At 41.4% G+C, this 18,654-nt stretch overlaps 1 pseudogene; it reads left to right on the top strand.

The window, feature by feature from the left end:
• The first annotated feature begins 753 nt into the window (after positions 1-753).
• Positions 754-1,534, top strand: LOC100941155 (annotated as a pseudogene).
• Positions 1,535-18,654: the final 17,120 nt, after the last annotated feature.

The raw sequence follows: 18,654 nt of genomic DNA on the forward strand, positions 1-18,654 counted from the left end.
GGTGGAGGGCATGGCCTGGGAATGGCCTTCATGCTATTACTGAGCCTGGCTGCCACCATCAGGCCCTGATTCCCCCTAGAGCAGTGATTTTCAACTGGAGAGCCTCAAAAATGTTTACAGATCATGAATTTAACTCTTGTTGGAAAGAAGTTCAAACCACAGTCAATGGCATTGACATTGCTTTAGGTGGGCTAAGTCAGGGAGGGGGGTTGGTCATCTGAAAAGGTCAGAAGGTCGGCAGCTGCTTCAGTTCACTAGGCCAGGTAGGGAGACCCTAAGCCCTCCTCCCAAGGCAGGGGCTGAAGCTAAGGCCAGGAATGATGTCACATAGGCATTGCTGAGGTCACAGAAGGTTGCCTGGCCTCCCCTCTGACTCCTTGCCTGCCCCCCAGTCTCCCCAGCCAGCTGCCTCCTGCACATACCTGTCAGCACACACACGAAGGGGAGGAAGGCTCAGAGACCATCCGGCCACTCTTAGGTACACAAAAGTGGTGGGGGATTGGGGGATGAGTCAGGACCTGGGATCCACCTGGCATTCCCAGTGCTGGGAAGGGGAGGCTCACCTTGTGGCTGTGGCAGGCAGCATGGGGGTGAGGGGTACAGGGGGAGGGGGCAGCAGGGACAAGGGGATTAGTTTCTCTTGACCACTGATTTAATCTTCACCTTCATCCTCATTCCTCATTTATCCTCCCTTCCCCTCCCCCCTCCCTCCTGACACTCCCCCTCACTGCCCACCCCTACCTCTAGCTGACCATGGCATCTGAAGCAGAGAAAACATTCCAGCGGTTCGCTGTCTTTGGAGACTCCTCAAGCAGTGGCGCTGAAATAAACAACAAGAACTTCTCCAAACTGTGCCAGGACTGTGGCATCACTGATGGCAAGACGGTCACCTCCGCAGATGTGGACACTGTGTTCAACAAAGTCAAGGCCAAGGATGCCGGAACCATCACGTTTCAGCAGTTCACAGAAGCAATGAAGGAACTGAGCCAGAAGCGCTTCAAGGAAAAGAGCCCAGACCAAGGCCTACAGGACATTTATCAACTCATGGAGGGCAAGAATCCAGCCACCACTAGTGGTCAGTGAATGAGGTCCTCTCGCAGCAGCCTGGTCAGAATAAGTCCACTGGAGAAAGAAAAATCCACCGTCCCTCTGTGCCCTGGACTCCCTCCCCTTGGGTGTGGATGGCTCTGGCTAGAGCGCCTGCCCACAGCTGGCTCTGGGCCCTAATAGGAGCAGCCGGGGTCCCGAGGAAGATGAAGAGCTGCCCGGACTTGTTCCATGGATCTCAGGGCCATCTTGGGGGAGGAGGAGGAATCAGGCTCAAAGCCATTCATTGGCTTCTACCAAGACGCAAGGGCGGGTGCCTTGGACCAGCACACCGACACCAGCAAGTCCACCTGCAGCCACCAGGAGTGCTTGGACGACAGTGGCAAGGGCAAAGACAAGGACGCTGCGGGACCGGAAGAGACTACTGATAACTCAGGTTATTGGGAGGGGCCACAAGGCTGCTGGCACGTATGACAAGAAGAATTAGGAGCCTCGTCTGGGCCTCGACCCTGCATCTTTAACACAGGGGAGCTGGGGAAACAATAAACATCTGTGTGTGCAGACAAAAATAAAAAAAAATAAAAAAATAAAGAGTGAAAGAGTTCCTGAAAGATGAGAGGGATCGGGGAGATCTAAGAGTGAAAGGCTGCGGTGGAGGTCATATAGAACAGTCAGGTTCAAAGACCCAGGGTCAGAATCGGGGTTGCAGGGAGACAGGATCTCAAGTTGAGTAGAGAAATTCTAGGAAACACCAGAATGGGAGCAGATGAAGAGGTCCAGGGAAATTCTTGAAGTGGCTTAGAGCTGTCCCTGATTCCTTGTATTGGCCCGTGGGTAGAGAGGAGTAACGGGTTTGGGGCTCCGTTTCTCGGGGGAGGCGGTTTCCAGCACACCTGAAGTCTCTGCTCAGTGAATTTGCTTTGGGCGGATATCCTTGGTATTGCGTTGGTCTGCAGTAGCCATTCGATCAACGTGTTCCACATACATTAGTCCACATAGAAAATAACAAACGAACACAAACACAAAAACAAGAAGAATAGGATCCTGCGTCTCCCATTATGGATGGAACTGGAGGCCCTTCTCTTAAAGGAAACCACGCAGACACACAGAGACAGATCGGGCACGTCCTCACCTACCAGTGGGAGCGAAATCATGTGCCCCCGGGGACACACAGTGTGGAGTGATAGACGCTGGAGGCCGGGGAGGCTGGGAGGGAGCAACGGGGTGTGTGTGTGGTGGAGGTTGAGAAACTGCCTGATGGGTCAGGGTTGTGTGGTTCCTGTGGCGAAGACCCTGAAAGCTCAGCCCTCAGCAGGCAACACACCCAGGGAGCCAAAGACGTATACCTGGACCCCGGAGACGTATACCCCAAGCAGCTTGTTGCTCAAACACGCTGATCATTACCTGAGCCTTGAGTGACTCTTTCACCATCTCGGTGCCGGTGCAGGGTTTGGCCACCAGTTCGAGGGGGTCAGGCCCATCAGGGTAGCGGATGCTGAAGGCTGTGGCCGGCGGCGGCCGCGTCTTGGAAAGGCTGTCTAGGGCCCTGGCTCTGGCAGGGGAGGCTCCGTCCCGGGGCCCATGGCCAGGCTTCAGGGTCCAGGAAGGCCTCTGAGGAGGGAGAGGTGCCCTGTGTTTACTGGGTCCACTACCCCTTCTCCCAAGGCTGGTGGCTGTCACCAATCAGCTCCGACCGAGAGCTCCTCAGTGCCCTCTGCTGCTGACACCCACAGCCTGCAGGAATGTTGAGAAATCCAGGCAGAACTGCCAACCAACACTTCCCTTGCCACTGTCAGGCCTGAGGTGCTGGGCACTGGCCCACGGATGTCGGCCTTGGGGACACAGGGACCAGCCCTCCCTCACTGTCCACAGCGTGCCCATGCTAGCATCAACACAGTGGTCCCCCGGTATGGGGCATTCTTCTTCCCCTTCTGGGCTACCTAGATCTCATATGTGTGAACACTTCGTATAGTCCCACAATTCTGACAGTGAATGTTCTGCTCTCTCTCTTCTCTTCTGCCTCTTTTACTATCTGAGATCTCAAGAGCTTTGTCCTCTACCTCTGAGATTCTTTCTTCTGCATGGTCTAATCTGTTGTTGGTACTTTCTATTGCATCTTTAAGTTTCTTAATTGACTGTTTCAGTTCCTTCAGCTCTGCTATATCCTTTCTATATTCTTCATATCATTCATCTGTTATTTGATTCTGTTTTTGGATTTCCTTCTGGTTATCTTCCATCATACCCTTCATCGTTTTTATTATTTGTATTCTAAATTCCCTTTCTGTCATTTCTAACACTTCTTTATAGGTGGAATCCTCTTCTGTAGCTGCCTCACAAGTCCCTTGGCAGGGGGGGTTGCTCGGGACTGGTTTTTCCTGTTGCCAGGATTTTTCTGCTGGTTCTTCCTCATGAGTGATTTATCTGCCTCCTCACCCTAATTTTCCTTTCACTTCCTCTTGCTCTTTAAGTTCCTGTGCCTCTGGACTAGGGTTTGGATGAGTCCTCTTGGTAGAGGACCAGAAGGATAAGAAGATTAAAGAGCAGAAAAAGGAAAAAGCGGGAAAAAAGGCCGGATATAAGAAAGAGAAAGGAGAGGGGGGTGGGTAAGAGAGAATACTAACAAAGAGAGAGGCACAGAACCAGAGAGACAGGAGCAATATAGGTGAACCGTAGGGTACTTTGACCCAACCTTAGAGACCCCCAACCTCTGGGGGTGCCAGGTTGGGTTGTTCCCTTGAGGTCACCAGCTCTTTGCTAGCCTTTTTGACACAGTACCCCACCTCCACCAAGTAGAGAGGAAAGACAAAAATGCTATAAATAAAACCAAAATGAGCAAACAGAATACTTTGTGGGATAAACTTGGGCAAAAGGCCAAATAATAGGAGTAGAAACACTAGCAGAAATGAAGTTCTAATAGTTAGAAAAGGGCAACAATGGAAAATTATATTAAAACTACAAAAATGAAGAAAGAAAAGAAAATCTATAAGGAAAATGTTGAAATTAAAAAAAAATAACAAACCCCCTCCCCCCCCAAAAAAAGCAGTATAGATATCAGAGATGGAGACTGGAGGCCTCTGCGGATTTCTCAAAACAAGTAGGGTGGAGAGCCTAAATTCTCACCTCAGCTGGCTTAAAAGCCACCTTGAACTACCAACCTGGGCTAAGCAGAAGCTTTCCCGGCAAAGCACTTGTGGCTGGGGTCACTCCTGAAGTGGCTATCCACTGAGCCAGTGTACCTAAACCGATCTCACACTGTGCCCCTGAAGGCCAAGGCTGTAAGGCATCTCAGTCTGCCTTTAGGCTGCTAAGTCACTAGATTACTGGCTCCCACCCTATCCTTGCTCTGTGACCCTGAGGGTGGGGCTTGCTGGGGTAGTTCTCCCACAGTGGCTCCCCGTGGCCCACAGCGGAACACTATATATAAGCTCCTTCCAGCTCAATGGCTCGGTTTGGGGCCCTAGCCGATCCTAAAGTCCTCCGCTCTCTTGCCCAAGTTCTCCCAAGGTAGTTCAACTAAGTGCCAAGTCCAGAAAAATACCCAAACAGCTCTCAGGTAAAGCCTTTCCAGTTTGCAGTCTCACAGCTGCTGAATTTACAGCTGTCAGCGGGTTTAGGCCCAAAGAACACACACAACCATTTGCCAGTTCTCCACTGCTTTTGTCCTTTTTGTGGGGTCCAGAAGTCCCTCGCTGACTCCCTATGTCTCCAAAGGGATGTTTCTGAGCCGATCCCACCGGCCAGAGATGCCTGTAGTCTCCTCTCCCCAGATTCACTGTGCCCAGTTGCAAGGAAGCTGTTAATCAGCCACCATCTTGAATCTCCTCTCACCCTACTATTCTTAACTATTAACATAGTGTAGGGTAATTTACCTTATGTTAAGAATTTCATGTAAATGATGCAATAAAGTCTGTTTTGTGCCTGGTTTCATCATGTATTGGCATGTGCAACTATAGAATGATCATTCTTCATGTTTTACACCATTAATTTTGGAAATATATCATCATTTATTTTTATTCTATTGTCAATGAGTAATTAGGCAATTTTCGGTTTGGTGCTATTACCAATAGGGCTTCCACAAACATTTTTGTTGGGCATATATACTTGAAGAGTGGAATGGCTGGCTAAGTCATATAGAATAGAAATATCCAGCTTTATAATGCCAAGTATTTTTCTACAGTAGAACCTCCACAGCAGACCACCTCCCTACAGAGACTACCTCTTTTAGTTGACCTAATTTCCATAAACCACACATATACCACATGTACGTTTCAGTACAGAAGGCTGAGTTCCTTATGTTGACTACCTATGTATGTTGACCTGTTTGTTACAGTCCCTTGGGTGATCAACATACAGAGGTTCTACTATATATTAATTTATACTTCTACCAACAGTATATAGTAGTTCCAGTTGCTCTACATTTTCACTAATACTGTTTCATTTTAGTTACTCTTGTGGGTGTATAGTGACAACAGGATTTATGTCAAGAAGGATTTAAATGTGCTGCACTTTACCTTACCTAAATTCAAGTGAGAGGAGCTTCAAGATCTCCAAGGAGAGCTTCATATGTGTTTTCAAGAGCTTGAGGAACAAGAGAACAAGTATCTGACTTACTTCTATGAATTCTAAAGGCAAAATTGTTGGCTGGTGCTATGGCTTTCCGGTGGTGGAGTAGAGAGGGCTACCCAAGGAGCCCAATCCTCTTCCAATATAGGTGGGCCAGAGGTGAAGGTTTTCTTGGGACCAAATAGGACCTAGAGAAAAGCATTCCATTTGGGGTCTTCTTAGAATGTACTCCAGCCTAGAGGACTGGTTGGGGGACCCCAACTGAAGGGAAAACAGCTAAAAGCACAAGCCAAGGGTGACACTGTATATAATCAGCCACAGAAGAAGCATTTATCACACCAAAGAGTTGAAGTAGGAAGTCCCCAATAGCCCAACAGTAATATTGCCAAGGATCCCATTAATATATGCCATGGGGGGAAGGAATCGCTGAAGAAATTCTGCCAGAGTTTTCCGGACTCTAATTGGAACAACTACTTATCCAGTCATATCGTAATTAGTAAGCAACTAAGAGAGAAAGCCAGACTATGTCCTTTATCTGCTATAGGTTTCCAATACTAAAGCAGGTGTGAGCTAGGGGAGGAGAAAAGTTTAACTCTGAATAAGTTTGGCATTTGAAATAACACTAAAGTTAAGTTATTATGAAATGAAATCAAACTTCTTAATGCTTTAAAGGCATTCAAAGGTTTTCTTATTGGTTAAGAGAGACTGGAAAAACGTGGGGCGAGGAACATGTCCAGGATTTTATTCAGGGATGCGGAATAAGTATTACACAGTATGAATTAAAAGAAAGACCAAGCATGATAGCTCACACTTGTAACTCCAGCCTTTCCAGCCTCTTGAGATGCCGAAGCAGGATAGCTTGAGGCAAGAAGTTCAAGGCCAGCCTTAGACACATAGGGAGACCCTGTCTCTACAAAAAGTAAATATTAGGAATTTATCCAGGTGTGGTGATGCATCACTGTAGCCCCAGCTGCTGCTGGGGAAGCTGAGAGAGGAAAATCACTTGAGCTCACGAATTTGAAGTTATAATGAACTCTGTACCACTGTGCTCCCACTTGGGCAACAGAATGAGACTTTGTCTCTATAAAAAAAGGGGGGAGTGAGGAAAAAAAATTAAAAGGAGAACAATGGAAAAGAATGAAGAAGAGTTAGGTATAATATAGGTGATCAGTGATCAAGGTAGTAAGGTAGTATTTAAAAAAAAAGACTGACTACCTCAATCTTGATCTCTCCTATGAAATCCAGTCTTTCATAGATACAGTTTATAGGCAAGCAATAAACAGATTTTTGAAGTGTATGTGAAAACTACTGCAATGCTTCTCAACAGACAGTGATAACAGCAAGCCTGTGCCTTAATCAACTTGTGTTGTGAAGACTGGCTCATTAAACCGTTCTGAGAGTTACTTATTAGTGCAGAAGTATTTCTGCACCAGTTGTAGTGACAGAATCTATGACCAAAATAGAGGATACCAAAGTTTCTGCACCCCAAGTAAATGTCAGTCAAAGTTCATACATGGAGTGAAAGCATTGTTCAAACTGCCATAGAACCAACTATTTCTCTGCCACCAAAGCCTACAATCTCTAGAGTCCTTTCTTCAACATGTCTAGTAAACCAACCCCCTAGACTGTCAGGAAATGTAGCAAAAACAATTACCTAATCCTAGCATGGGAGTCAAAAGGACAAATGAAGAAGAATGCAGAAGCTCCCGTAGCTCAGTGGTTAGGGCGCTGGCCACATGCACTGGGGCTGACGGGTTTGAACCCATCCTGGGCCTACTAAACTAAACAACGACAACAAAAAATAGCCAAGTGTTGTGGTGGGCACCTGTAGTCCCAGCTATTCAGGAGGGTGAGGCAAAAGAATCGCTTGAGCCCAAGAGTTTGAGGTTGCTGTGAGCTGTCACATCATTGCACTCTACAGAGGGTAACAAAAGTGAGACTCTGTCTCATTAATAAATAAATAAAAATAAAGAAGAATGCCCCCCCCAAAGGAGAAAAGAAAAGCAGAAGAGGATAAAGCAAGTGAAGATGTTAATTATCTTGTTCTGAATGGGCATAATAAAACAGAAATGAAGAACTAAGTAGACCAAAAATACAACTAGCCAGGTGTGGTGGCTGACCCTTGTAATCCTAGCATTCTGGGAGGCTGAGCCAGGTGGATTTCTTGACCTCAGAAGTTTGAGATCAGCCTGAGCAAGAGTGAGACCCTGTGTCTACTAAAAATAGAAAAATTAGCTGGGTGCTGTGGCGGGCACTTCTAGTCCCAGCTACTTGGGAGGCTGAGGCAGAAGGATCACTTGAGCCCAGGGCTTTGAGGTTGTTGTAAACTAGGCTGACGCCACTGCCCTCTATCCTGGGAGAGGGAAGAGGGGTGAGGGAGGGAAAAACAAGAAACAAAGAGAAAGAGAAGGAAAAAGGAAAAGTAAAAATAAAAATACACTGAACCAGAAACCTAGGCCTCTCAAAAAACATGTAATACAGACCTTCCTGGTATCCCTTGTCTTCCAGTAAATCCTACTCCTGTTATCAATGATTCAATAACACTGAGATCTAAATGGTCGAAACAGTCTCAGGGGTCCATAAACATTATCTGCCAACTCAATCTGTTGTTATCCTTTTGCTAAATCTGCTTTTTTGATCAAATGCTAAAAATAGAGCATAAAGTGTACAAAATCAGATAAGAATAAAGATAGATTTATTTGGTGGCCTTCCTTACTGAGCTAATCAACATGTTCTCAAAAGTTCTCATTATTATGTGCAGCAGGAATGCTATTATTAATTTTTTAATAACAGTATAAAGGCTATCAGATATTGACAAACTTACTCTATTATTATTATTATTATTATTAGAGACAGTCTCACACTGTGACTTTTGGTAGAGTGCTGTGGCATCACAACTCACAGCAACCTCCAACTCTTGGGCTCAAGAGATTCTCTTGCCTCAGCCTCCCAAGTAGCTGGGACTACAGGTGCCCACCACAACATCTGGCTATTTTTAGAGATGAGGTCTTGCTCTGGCTCAGACTGATCTTGAACCTGTGAGCTTAGGCAATCCACGTGCCTCAGCCTCTCAGGAGTTAGTCAGCAGCCTCTCAGGAGTCTTAATCTGTACAAAGAAAGAGAACAGATTTTTTCCAACTAATACGTTATAGGACTCCCCCATAGTGCTTCTTTCTATCACATGTGCATTTCTATGCTAAATTATAATTATTTTAAAAGTCTTTCTCCACCCTTCTATATTGATTTTCCAAAGTCGGAAGATAGTCTTTACATTCTTAGGAGGTGTATTAACTGAGGCTTTACTTTCGCCATATTTTACACTAACATACAACATTTCATCTTTCCACATTTTTGTTCTCTGAGGTCATATTACATGACCTCCCTTTACCTCATGTTTTGCGTAGCTATGGACTCAGATCATAATTTCTAGGCACAAATTTGGCCCTGTCATTTTGTTTACACAGTGAGGGAAAAATCATTAGACATTTTCATTAGACATTTTACTTAACTACCAAAAGCTTTGCCAAAATAGAAACTTTTTGCATAGATAGTGACGTTTTGTTTTTGCTTTCAAAAACATATATATATTAAAATTGTGTAAATAGTGGATATAATATCTCATGAGTGGAGTTTGCTTTGTTATATCTCAACACTTTTTCCTTTTATTTTTCAAGAGATATGTTATGAACAGATGATGTATTTCCTCATTAAAAACACATTTTTAAAACCAATTCACAAGAAAGGAAGGGAGGGAGGGAAGGAGGAAGGAAGGCAGGAAGGCAGGAAGGCAGGAAGGAAAGAAGGAAGGAAGGCAGGCAGGCAGGCAAGCAATCATCAAGCTTGGGACATATTACACAAAGGATAACCGAAAGAAGTAGGTGACAGGAAACCTGTTTTAGAAAGAATGAGGTGAGGCTCGGCACCGGGGCTCAAACGGCTAAGGCGCCAGCCACATACACCTAAGGTGGAGGGTTCGAATCCAGTCTGGGCCCGCCAAACAACAATGAGGGCTGCAACCAAAAAATATCTGGACGTTGTGGCAGGCGCCTGTGGTCCCAGCTACTTGGGAGGCTGAGGCAGGAGACTCACTTGAGCCCAGGAGTTGGAGGTTGCTGTGAGCTGTGATGCCACAGCACTCTACCCAGGGGGACAGCTTGAGGCTCTGTCTCAAAAAAAAAAAAAAAAAATAAAAGACAGGAAAAATCCAATTTGTCCAGTGAGAAAGGAGTTACCTATTAGAAGCATTAGAATTCTAGAACAAAATTTCTATTAGGCACTAGATACATACATACATACTTGAAACGACTTTTCTCATGTGATGATCAAATGGAATCCCTAACTTTAACATTCCCTTACATCAAAGAAATGTTAGGTCATCTAGGTGGAATTTCATGGGGCAAATGGTATTCCAAGTTAAGTAAAATATTGCAGGTCTGATTTATATTGCCTTTGTGTTCATACATCTCCTTATAGCTGACTGTGTGACTGTCAAAGTGAAGAACAGAACTTCCTCTATTTTAAACTGTATCACTTGAAATATTTATTATGAATATGTGTCTTAATTATTAATGTATATCTTATATTCAGTTGTCACTGAAACAATATTTAGGTGGCTGAGGAACAATACACAGGGCACTATCATCATTTAATATACTGTTGGTAACAACCACTCATGGAACATAAATAACCATGTCATAGGTTCAATAGGAGCCTTTTCAATGAAACGTATACATGTTAAGAAATAATTGAAAAAAAAAAAAAAGAAAGGCGGTGCCTGTGTCTTAAAGGAGTAGAGCACTGGCCCTATATGCTGGAGGTGGCGGGTTCAAACCCAGCCCTGGCCAAAAACTGCCCAAAAGAAAGAAAGAAAGAAAGAACTGCATTGGTTACATCCATATAGTAATGAGGAGTCAATGATAGAGGATAACTGTTTTCTAAAATTAGTTTTACATATAATAGCACAAATATGCCACATTAATCTATGCTAATATTCAGAAACTTTTCTGCAGCCCTTGCTTCCCTTTTTGGTACAGTTTTTGTATTTTCCTAACAGCTGGAAAAGCATAAGTTTAAATTTGATGTAGATTGGCCTGTTCCCCCAGTATATTTCCTTTTTTTGCAAAACCATTGCAAAGCCTTTTAAATTTGAATTATCACAGTAATTCAGAGGAAGTTATGCTACCTTCCACCCTCCCGCTCCACCCTGAGCTCTTAATAGCTTATTCACACGTGATGACACATGAAGTAGGCTTTATTTAGTATTTTAGGAAATTGACTGGTATACTGTGCCTTTCTTTTCTGGAGGTTGAAAATGTAAGCTAGAAATGCTCCCAAACATAAAAGACAAGAAAATAAAGCACAATTGGTCAGACCCCCCTATAGTTTTACATAACATTCTTTCCAAATCTTGAAGAACAAAATGAATTCATCTTTGCTTCCTGGGAAATAAAAAATTCTGCCCTTGATTATTACCTATTCTTATCCACACACCTAGCCTATTCAGGCATTCAATTAATTGAACTTTCCTATAAATCAGTAAAATAAGGTCCTAATTTCAAAAATGCTTCATGTCGTTTTTAGAATTTGTTTGCAAAGGGTGCCACCGAGGAATTCCTATAATCTTGAACCAGTTCTTGGTTCTCTGAATTATATATATATATATACACACACACACACACATACACACATATGTATATATTTTGTTCTCTGGCAACACTTTGATGAAAATTTAGATCAAGAAGGTTAAGAATGGCTCAGCGCCTGTAGCTCAAGAGGCTAAGGTGCCAGCCACATACACCAGAGCTAGCAGGTTTGAATCCAGCCCAGCCCTGCCAAACAACAATGACAACTGCAACCAAAAAATAGCTGGGTGTTGTGGCAAGTGCCTGTAGTCCCAGCTACTCGGGAGGCTGAGGCAAGAGAATCACTTAAGCCCAGGAGTAGGATGTTGCTGTGAGCTGTGATGCCACAGCACTCTACCAAGGGTGACAAAGTGAGACTGTCTCAAAAAAAAAAAATGTTAAGATAACACAAGGAATCTTCTTCCTTAGTGTCCTGAGTGAGAAATATCTGAATAATTAACCCCTCTAAATTTGTTTCCTTTCTTCCCAGCTTTATTGAGGTATAATTGACAAAAAAAGTGTACATATGAAGGTTTAAAATTAAGTTCATGAACTTATCCTAGAAAAAAATGCTGCATAACTCATTGCTGAATAATCACTATGGACCCTTTCAAAGTACCCCCTTTGGGAAGCTATGTACTGATACCAGCACATAGTCTACCCTGCAAGGCAGTTTCAGAACTCCTTTTCTGGAATGGCTATCAGAACTGTCATCATATTATTACCCTTGATGTCCTGAATGTCATTAAAATGTCTTCCTTTCAATATTTTCTTTGTCTTTGGGTAAAGAAAAAAGTCATTGGGGGCAAGATCACGTAAGTAGGGAGGAGTTCCAATATGGTTATTTTTTTTTTACTGGCTAAAATCTCCTTCCCAGACTGTGCCATGTGAGCTGGTGCATTGTCATAATGCAAGAGCCACACCTTTCTCTTGCCAACATTTTTAGTTAAGATTTTCCCAGCTGTTTCTCTATCAATGTTTATACTTGGTCTACTATGCTTTCATAGTCAGCTGACAATTTTGACACACAATTCAATGAATTTTTGCAATGTTTTCATCAGCTCTGCTTGTTACTGGCCTCTTTGACCTCTCTTCATTGGTGACTCTCTCTCCTAAGAGAAAAACATTTAATCCATTTGTACATTGTCATTTTCTTCATGGCACAATCTCCATAAACTTGGACTAACATGTCCCTGATTTCACTTCCACTCTTGCTAAGTTTAGCAAGACATTTAATGTATGTTCTTTGCTCTAATTCAAGCTCTGACATTCTCGTTATAGCACACAAAAACACACAACAATAATGAACACCATTCAGCAAGACACTGCCACATGTTGACAAGAACACAGATGAGAGAGACTGATATAACAAGGTTATGAAACCTTACTGAGTTATTTGTGTAGTGCTGTCAACATAAGTGCACAGGTGGAAAGTTCTTAATTGTCAGACCTCGTATATAAGATGTACAATGTGATGTTTTCATGTACATACATGTTATATAATGATTACCAGAATCAAGCTAATTAACATATCCATCATCTCACACAGTTACTATGGGTGTATGCATGGTGAAGACACTTAAGATCTATACTCTTAGCAAATTTCAAGTTCATAACACGTTATTATTAATTATGGTCACCATGCTGTACATGAGATCTTCAGAACTTACTCATCTCACATAACTGAAACTTTGAAGCCTTTGAGAAAAATTTACCCCACTCTAGCCCCAGCAACCAACATTCTAGTTTCTTTTTGTGAGTTCCAGTTCATTAGATTCCACATAAACATGTGAGATCATACACTATTTATCTTTCTGTGTCCGGCCTATTTCACTTAGCATAAGGTCCTCTAGGTTCATCTATGTTGTTTAAAATGATAGTTTCCTTCTTCATAAAGACTGAATAGTAATAACCCATTGTGCATGTATCATGTCCCCTACACACTAGCCATCCTAACAGGAATGTGGGGATATCTCATTGTGATTTTGATTTGCATTTCCCTGATAATTAGATGATTAGTGATGTTTGCAACATTTTCATATACCTTTAACCATTTGTATGTATTTTTCTTTCTTTTCTTTCTTTCTTTCTTTTTTTTTTTCTGAGACAGATTCTCACTTTGTTATCCCAGGCTCCAGTGATTTGGCATCATCCAAGCTCAGTGCAACCTCAAACTCCTGGGTTCAAGGGATCTTCCTACCTTAGCCTCCTGAGTAGTTGGGACTAGAGGTGCCTGCCATGATGCCCAGCTAATTTTTCTTTTCTTCTTTTTTTTTTTTTTGAGACAGAGCCTCAAGCTGTCGCCCTGTGCTATGGCATCACAGCTCACAGCAACCTCCAACTCCTGGGCTCAAGTGATTCTCCTGCCTCTGCCTCTCAAGTGGCTTTAACTACAGGTGTACACTACAATGCCCAGCTATTTTCTGGTTGCAGCCGTCATTGTTGTTTGGCGGGCACGGGCTGGATCTGAACCTGCCAGCTCAGATGTATGTGGCTGGTGCCTTAGCCACTTGAGCCACAGGCCCCGAGCCTAATTTTTCTATTTTTAGTAGAGACAAGGTCTTCCTCTAGCTTAGGCTGGTTTTGAACTCCTGAGCTCAAGCAATCCACTTGCCTTGGCCTCCCATGATGCTAGGGTTACAGTCGTGAGCCGCTGCACCTGGCTATATGTCTATCTTTCTTGTCAGTTGACCACTAGGGATTGCATTTCTTCTTTTGGAAAAACGTCTGTTCAGATCTTAGCCCCTCTGAATTTGTTTAATATTTAGCATGTAGGAGAGGAGGAATGGAGTACTGGGGAGGAAGTATGGGAGGGAACTGGCTTAAGAATATTGGCTTTAGAGGTGCTCCTCTGCTCAACTCTTTGCCTGCTAATTTGGGGACTTTTGGTCGAGTAGAAATGGAGAAATAGGCAAGATAAAGAATGACCAAGGATGGAGAGGTTTGATTTATATTGGAAACAGCAGAGGGTAAGTTACAAAGACAGAAGGGATTGCACTGTATCTGTGAAAGAGATGGTATGGTTTAGCAGAGAGTAGGTTTAGGAGTTTGGCAGCATTTCAGTAGAGAAAGGTGAAAATTGTTTATTCTGCTGCCAAGTATATGATAATGTGACAAAGAGAAAAGATGAAAGCAGGTTTTCTATTGTGTCAATTGTTAAAAGTACAAACATCCAAGCCATTTCTTTAGGATTAAGGTTTAAAAATTCAGTGGCTCTCCAGTTGATTTCAGATGATCAATTGCTTTATTTCTAATGCACCACTGAGTATTGGCCACTTGGTATTTCAGCTTCATATGAAACTGAACGTTCAAATGAGGATTCTCCACTTTTCTCACTTCTAGGTGAAGACAAGAAAGTATAGCTGCAACTTAGGCTTGAATTTCATCATCATATCTGTATGCACATATATCATTATATCTATATACACATATAGATATGATACAGATAATGAAATAGCTATCATTTACTGAGCCTTACTATGAGTTGGGTTTTTTGTATAAATTTCTAATTATAACAAAGTAATTAATATTGTGCCCATTTTACAGATGAGAGAACTGAGATTCAGAAATGTTAATTGTTTCGTTCTGAGTCACACAGCCATTAAGTGGGCTTGCCAGGGATTTTAACCTAATATCTATGGTCTAAAAATCTATTAACTTTTCCACTCTATAATTTTGCTTCCTCATGCAAACTTCCTTCTGGGCAGAGAAAGTATAGCAAAAATTAGAAGGAAACAATTGTTAACCAATCCCTTTTAGCATTCTTCGGCCAACACAAATATCTCCTCTCTACACGTATTTTAAATCAAAACTGGAAAACTAATAATATCCGCCACATAATAGTACACATTTTAAAAGAACAAAAAAAATACATGGTTCAATTGAACTTCCCTTGACTTATTGCTTCAGATAGACACTGTTTCTTGTTTGGATGTCAGAACACACATTCAGAAATAAGGAACTATTCATTTGTGATACTAATTGATAATAGGCATTCTTCATCTCTTAATACAGATCGTAGGCAAATGTGTGTTCTCAAAGACCCAAATATTAATATACAAATGACAAACAAACAAAAACCAGTACTGAATGCCCAGTTCTCCCAATAAAAGAGAAATATCACAGAAACCCCAAACAGCCGGGTTTCATTGATCATTTATCTACCTGGGATACTGTCAGCAAAATTCAGGTTCAACCTTCTTTGTCTTATCAGGATGTTTGTCTGGCAAGGTTCTTATGGATTATCTATTTTTGCTGAATAACTGGCAGCAGGGCTGCTAATCAAGAGAGAAAAGAAGCTGCCTTTGGTGATGAAAATTGCTTTCCAGTGACTGATTGTGCTAATCAATCTTCTGCAAGGGAAATCAGGAGTAAAAGATGGCCAATAATTGCAAAACGCTGCTGCACACATGAGGAAAAATAAATGATGCACAAGGCACAGAAAAGTAACTCTTGAGAAAATGTTGCAGAGTTGGCTATTTTAAAAATATATACATAGGAAAGTGTGTGTTTTTTTTCCCCACAGTTTAACACCCAAGTCTTACTTTTACTATGTGGGTAAGGACTATGCCTGCTTTACTGTGGCATTATAGTATTTGACATTACAATTTTGAGAGTAATCTGGGATTTCAGTGGGATGTGAAAACTCATTGAAAAATACAAAAATTGTCAACATTGCTGTTGCAAGAATTACATTTAACCTCTCATCATTATTTTCTGTACGTGATAACCACAACTGAATTAATGGCAGCTACATCTTTATTTCCAGTGAATCCCAATTCTCAATGCAGCTCAAGAAATGACCTGCATTATTTTTTGTCTTTTTGTTTACAGTTCACTCATAAATTGGATGTGATATGTGACATGTGATATGACAAGTGAAAAATCCAAAGTAATGTTGATTCTACAATTAGTTCTATGAAAATATCGTAGAGCCTGAAATTTGTACTGATCTCCACATAAAAGTAGTGAAGTTTTTTTTTTTTTTTTTTTTTTTTAACATGTGTATTTAAACTAATCTTTTTGGAACCCATATAACTTAAGAGTCACCTATAGAAGAGATCTGGAAACATATATGTGAGTGAAATATGTAAAACAATACCTGAAATCTCAGAAAGCAATTTAGGTACAGGCATCAGTTGCAAAACTCACTACAATAATTAAGGAAGAAAAAATTTAAAAATTAAATTATAATGAACTCCTGCATGAAACATGGTTTGATCACACTGACCTCTCTTTGTTTTGATTTTTCCTCTTCTATTTCCAAGCTATTGGAAATTTATTTTATTTGGGACTCTTTCTAAGGTCCTGGGAAGCATCTTAGATTTCTTTGTACAAAATAGTGAGATTATTTTCCCTCCCCCAACGATAAATATTTGCTTTAATGGCAACGAAGTTGTATCTTACTGCTGTATTTTCATACCCAAATACTTTCAAATCAAACGATAGTGTAGTTACTAATAATATTGTAAACCAATGAAGGTCAACATTGTTTAGTTGTTTGTTTCTTTAGTCAACTGAAATGATATGAAAAGCTATGACCAAGAGTGCACAGAGGCAGGCAAGTGTGATACACCTGCTAGCTTGATGATGATGATTATAAAATAGACACACACATCCTGGTTCCAGAAAAGTGAAAAATGTGAAAAGTGTGCCTCTTAGCATTGATGAAATACGGTAATAAAATTGCAAGGTGAAACTTTAGGAATAGTGATGCCCAATTTATTTATTAGTCACAGTAGGACCATGAGTCCCAGTGAATTGAGAAAAGCCATCTCAGATGGTGGTAGAAATTAAGCAAGAATTCTAATTTTTAGGACTATTTTTACTGTATCAATTCCTATTTTAATGATCTGTCTCTTTTGAATGATTTATTACTTTATGATCATCTCATTTTCTTGTGCTCAAAACTGCTACTTGATTGGAGACTAATTTACCTCATCAGTCCATCAACCACTGATCATTGAACACACTCCATTATGTTGTGAATAGAAGGTTGCTTCTATTCTGTATTAAATAAACCTCCTTGACAACACAAGATGTTCTTATTCTGTGATTTCAATGTCTTCTTTAATTTCTAGTAACTAAAAGCTAAAATTATCATCTTCGATTAATATTAAAGTAACATTTTTTCCCTGCCAAATTAAATGTCTTCCTTTTGTTTGCTGCCTCACATCTAGATTTCTCCATCCAATTTTTAAGGCTTTCTATAATTTGGCATCATCTAAAGTTCTCAATTTTATTTATATCTACTTAAAGCTACAGTACGACTAGGGCACCAGCCACATAGACTGGACCCGGAGGGGTCAAATCCTGCCCAGGCCTGCCAAACAACAATCACAATTCCAGCCCCAAAATAGCCAGGCCTTGTGGCAGGCACCTGTAATCCCAGCTACTTGGGAGGCTGAGACAAGAGAATCGCTTAAGTCCAAGAGCTTGAGGTTGCTGTGAGCTGTGACACCACAGCACTCTACCCAGGGCAACATAGTGAGACTCTGTCTCAAAAAAAATAATAATAAAATAAAATAAAAAACAAACAAAAAAAACTACAATATGCCAATTTGTTCTTTGGTCAATCATAATGACTACTACTAATAAAATGCTTGTAAATTTATTGTTCAATCTCAGTCTTTTAATAAGTATCCATTCAATCTTCTGGAAGTTAAGCAATGTCCTGTGTTAATTGGCTTTGACTAATAGTACATAAGGTACCCCACGTCTATGCTTTGAGTGTTGCTCACTTTTCAATGCATTTGGCAGAACCACAAAAGGGAGGTCTGGAATCAACATATCATTGGCTGTGAGCTCTTATGTCAGTTCTGTCATCCTCACCTAGCTTTAACAGTCCTGTTTTAAGTTGGTCTTTACTGGTGTACAGTAGGTATTGCCACACGTCAGGTACATGTGAAGGCATTCCCAAGCAGCATATCACTTTTTCTATTTTTTTCCCAGGACAATATATCTCCATCAGTAATGAAACTTCTTCCTATAACAGGCGACTAAATTTAAAAACCATTAAATCAAGCATCACTGAATTCATTAAAATTAAAATTGTCACTATATAACGGATGGTTGATAATGACTTCTGGTTATTATGTCCCTCACACACCTACTCTGCCAGAAAAGAAAAAAGTACTCAAAAATATTGAAGGACTAACTTAATATGGAAACAAGAAACCTCAGAGTAAAAGTAGATTTACCAGTACCTGAATATGTTTGTCATGAGTGAGAAAATGTTATCTATCAGCAGAAACAGGTTGAGCTATGGATCAAAAAGACTGAGGCATAATTATATGTTGCTTGAGTTGATTTATGATAGGGGATTTTTTCCTTTCACCTTTTTTCTTCTTCTCTAACTCAATGGACTGAAGTCCTAAGGACAATCTAAAACTCGCAAGGCATGATTCCTTTGCTATAAAGATTA

The sequence above is a fragment of the Otolemur garnettii genome, unplaced genomic scaffold (assembly GCF_000181295.1).
Source record: "Otolemur garnettii isolate 467f Iridium unplaced genomic scaffold, OtoGar3 scaffold00072, whole genome shotgun sequence".
Taxonomy (NCBI): domain Eukaryota; kingdom Metazoa; phylum Chordata; class Mammalia; order Primates; family Galagidae; genus Otolemur; species Otolemur garnettii.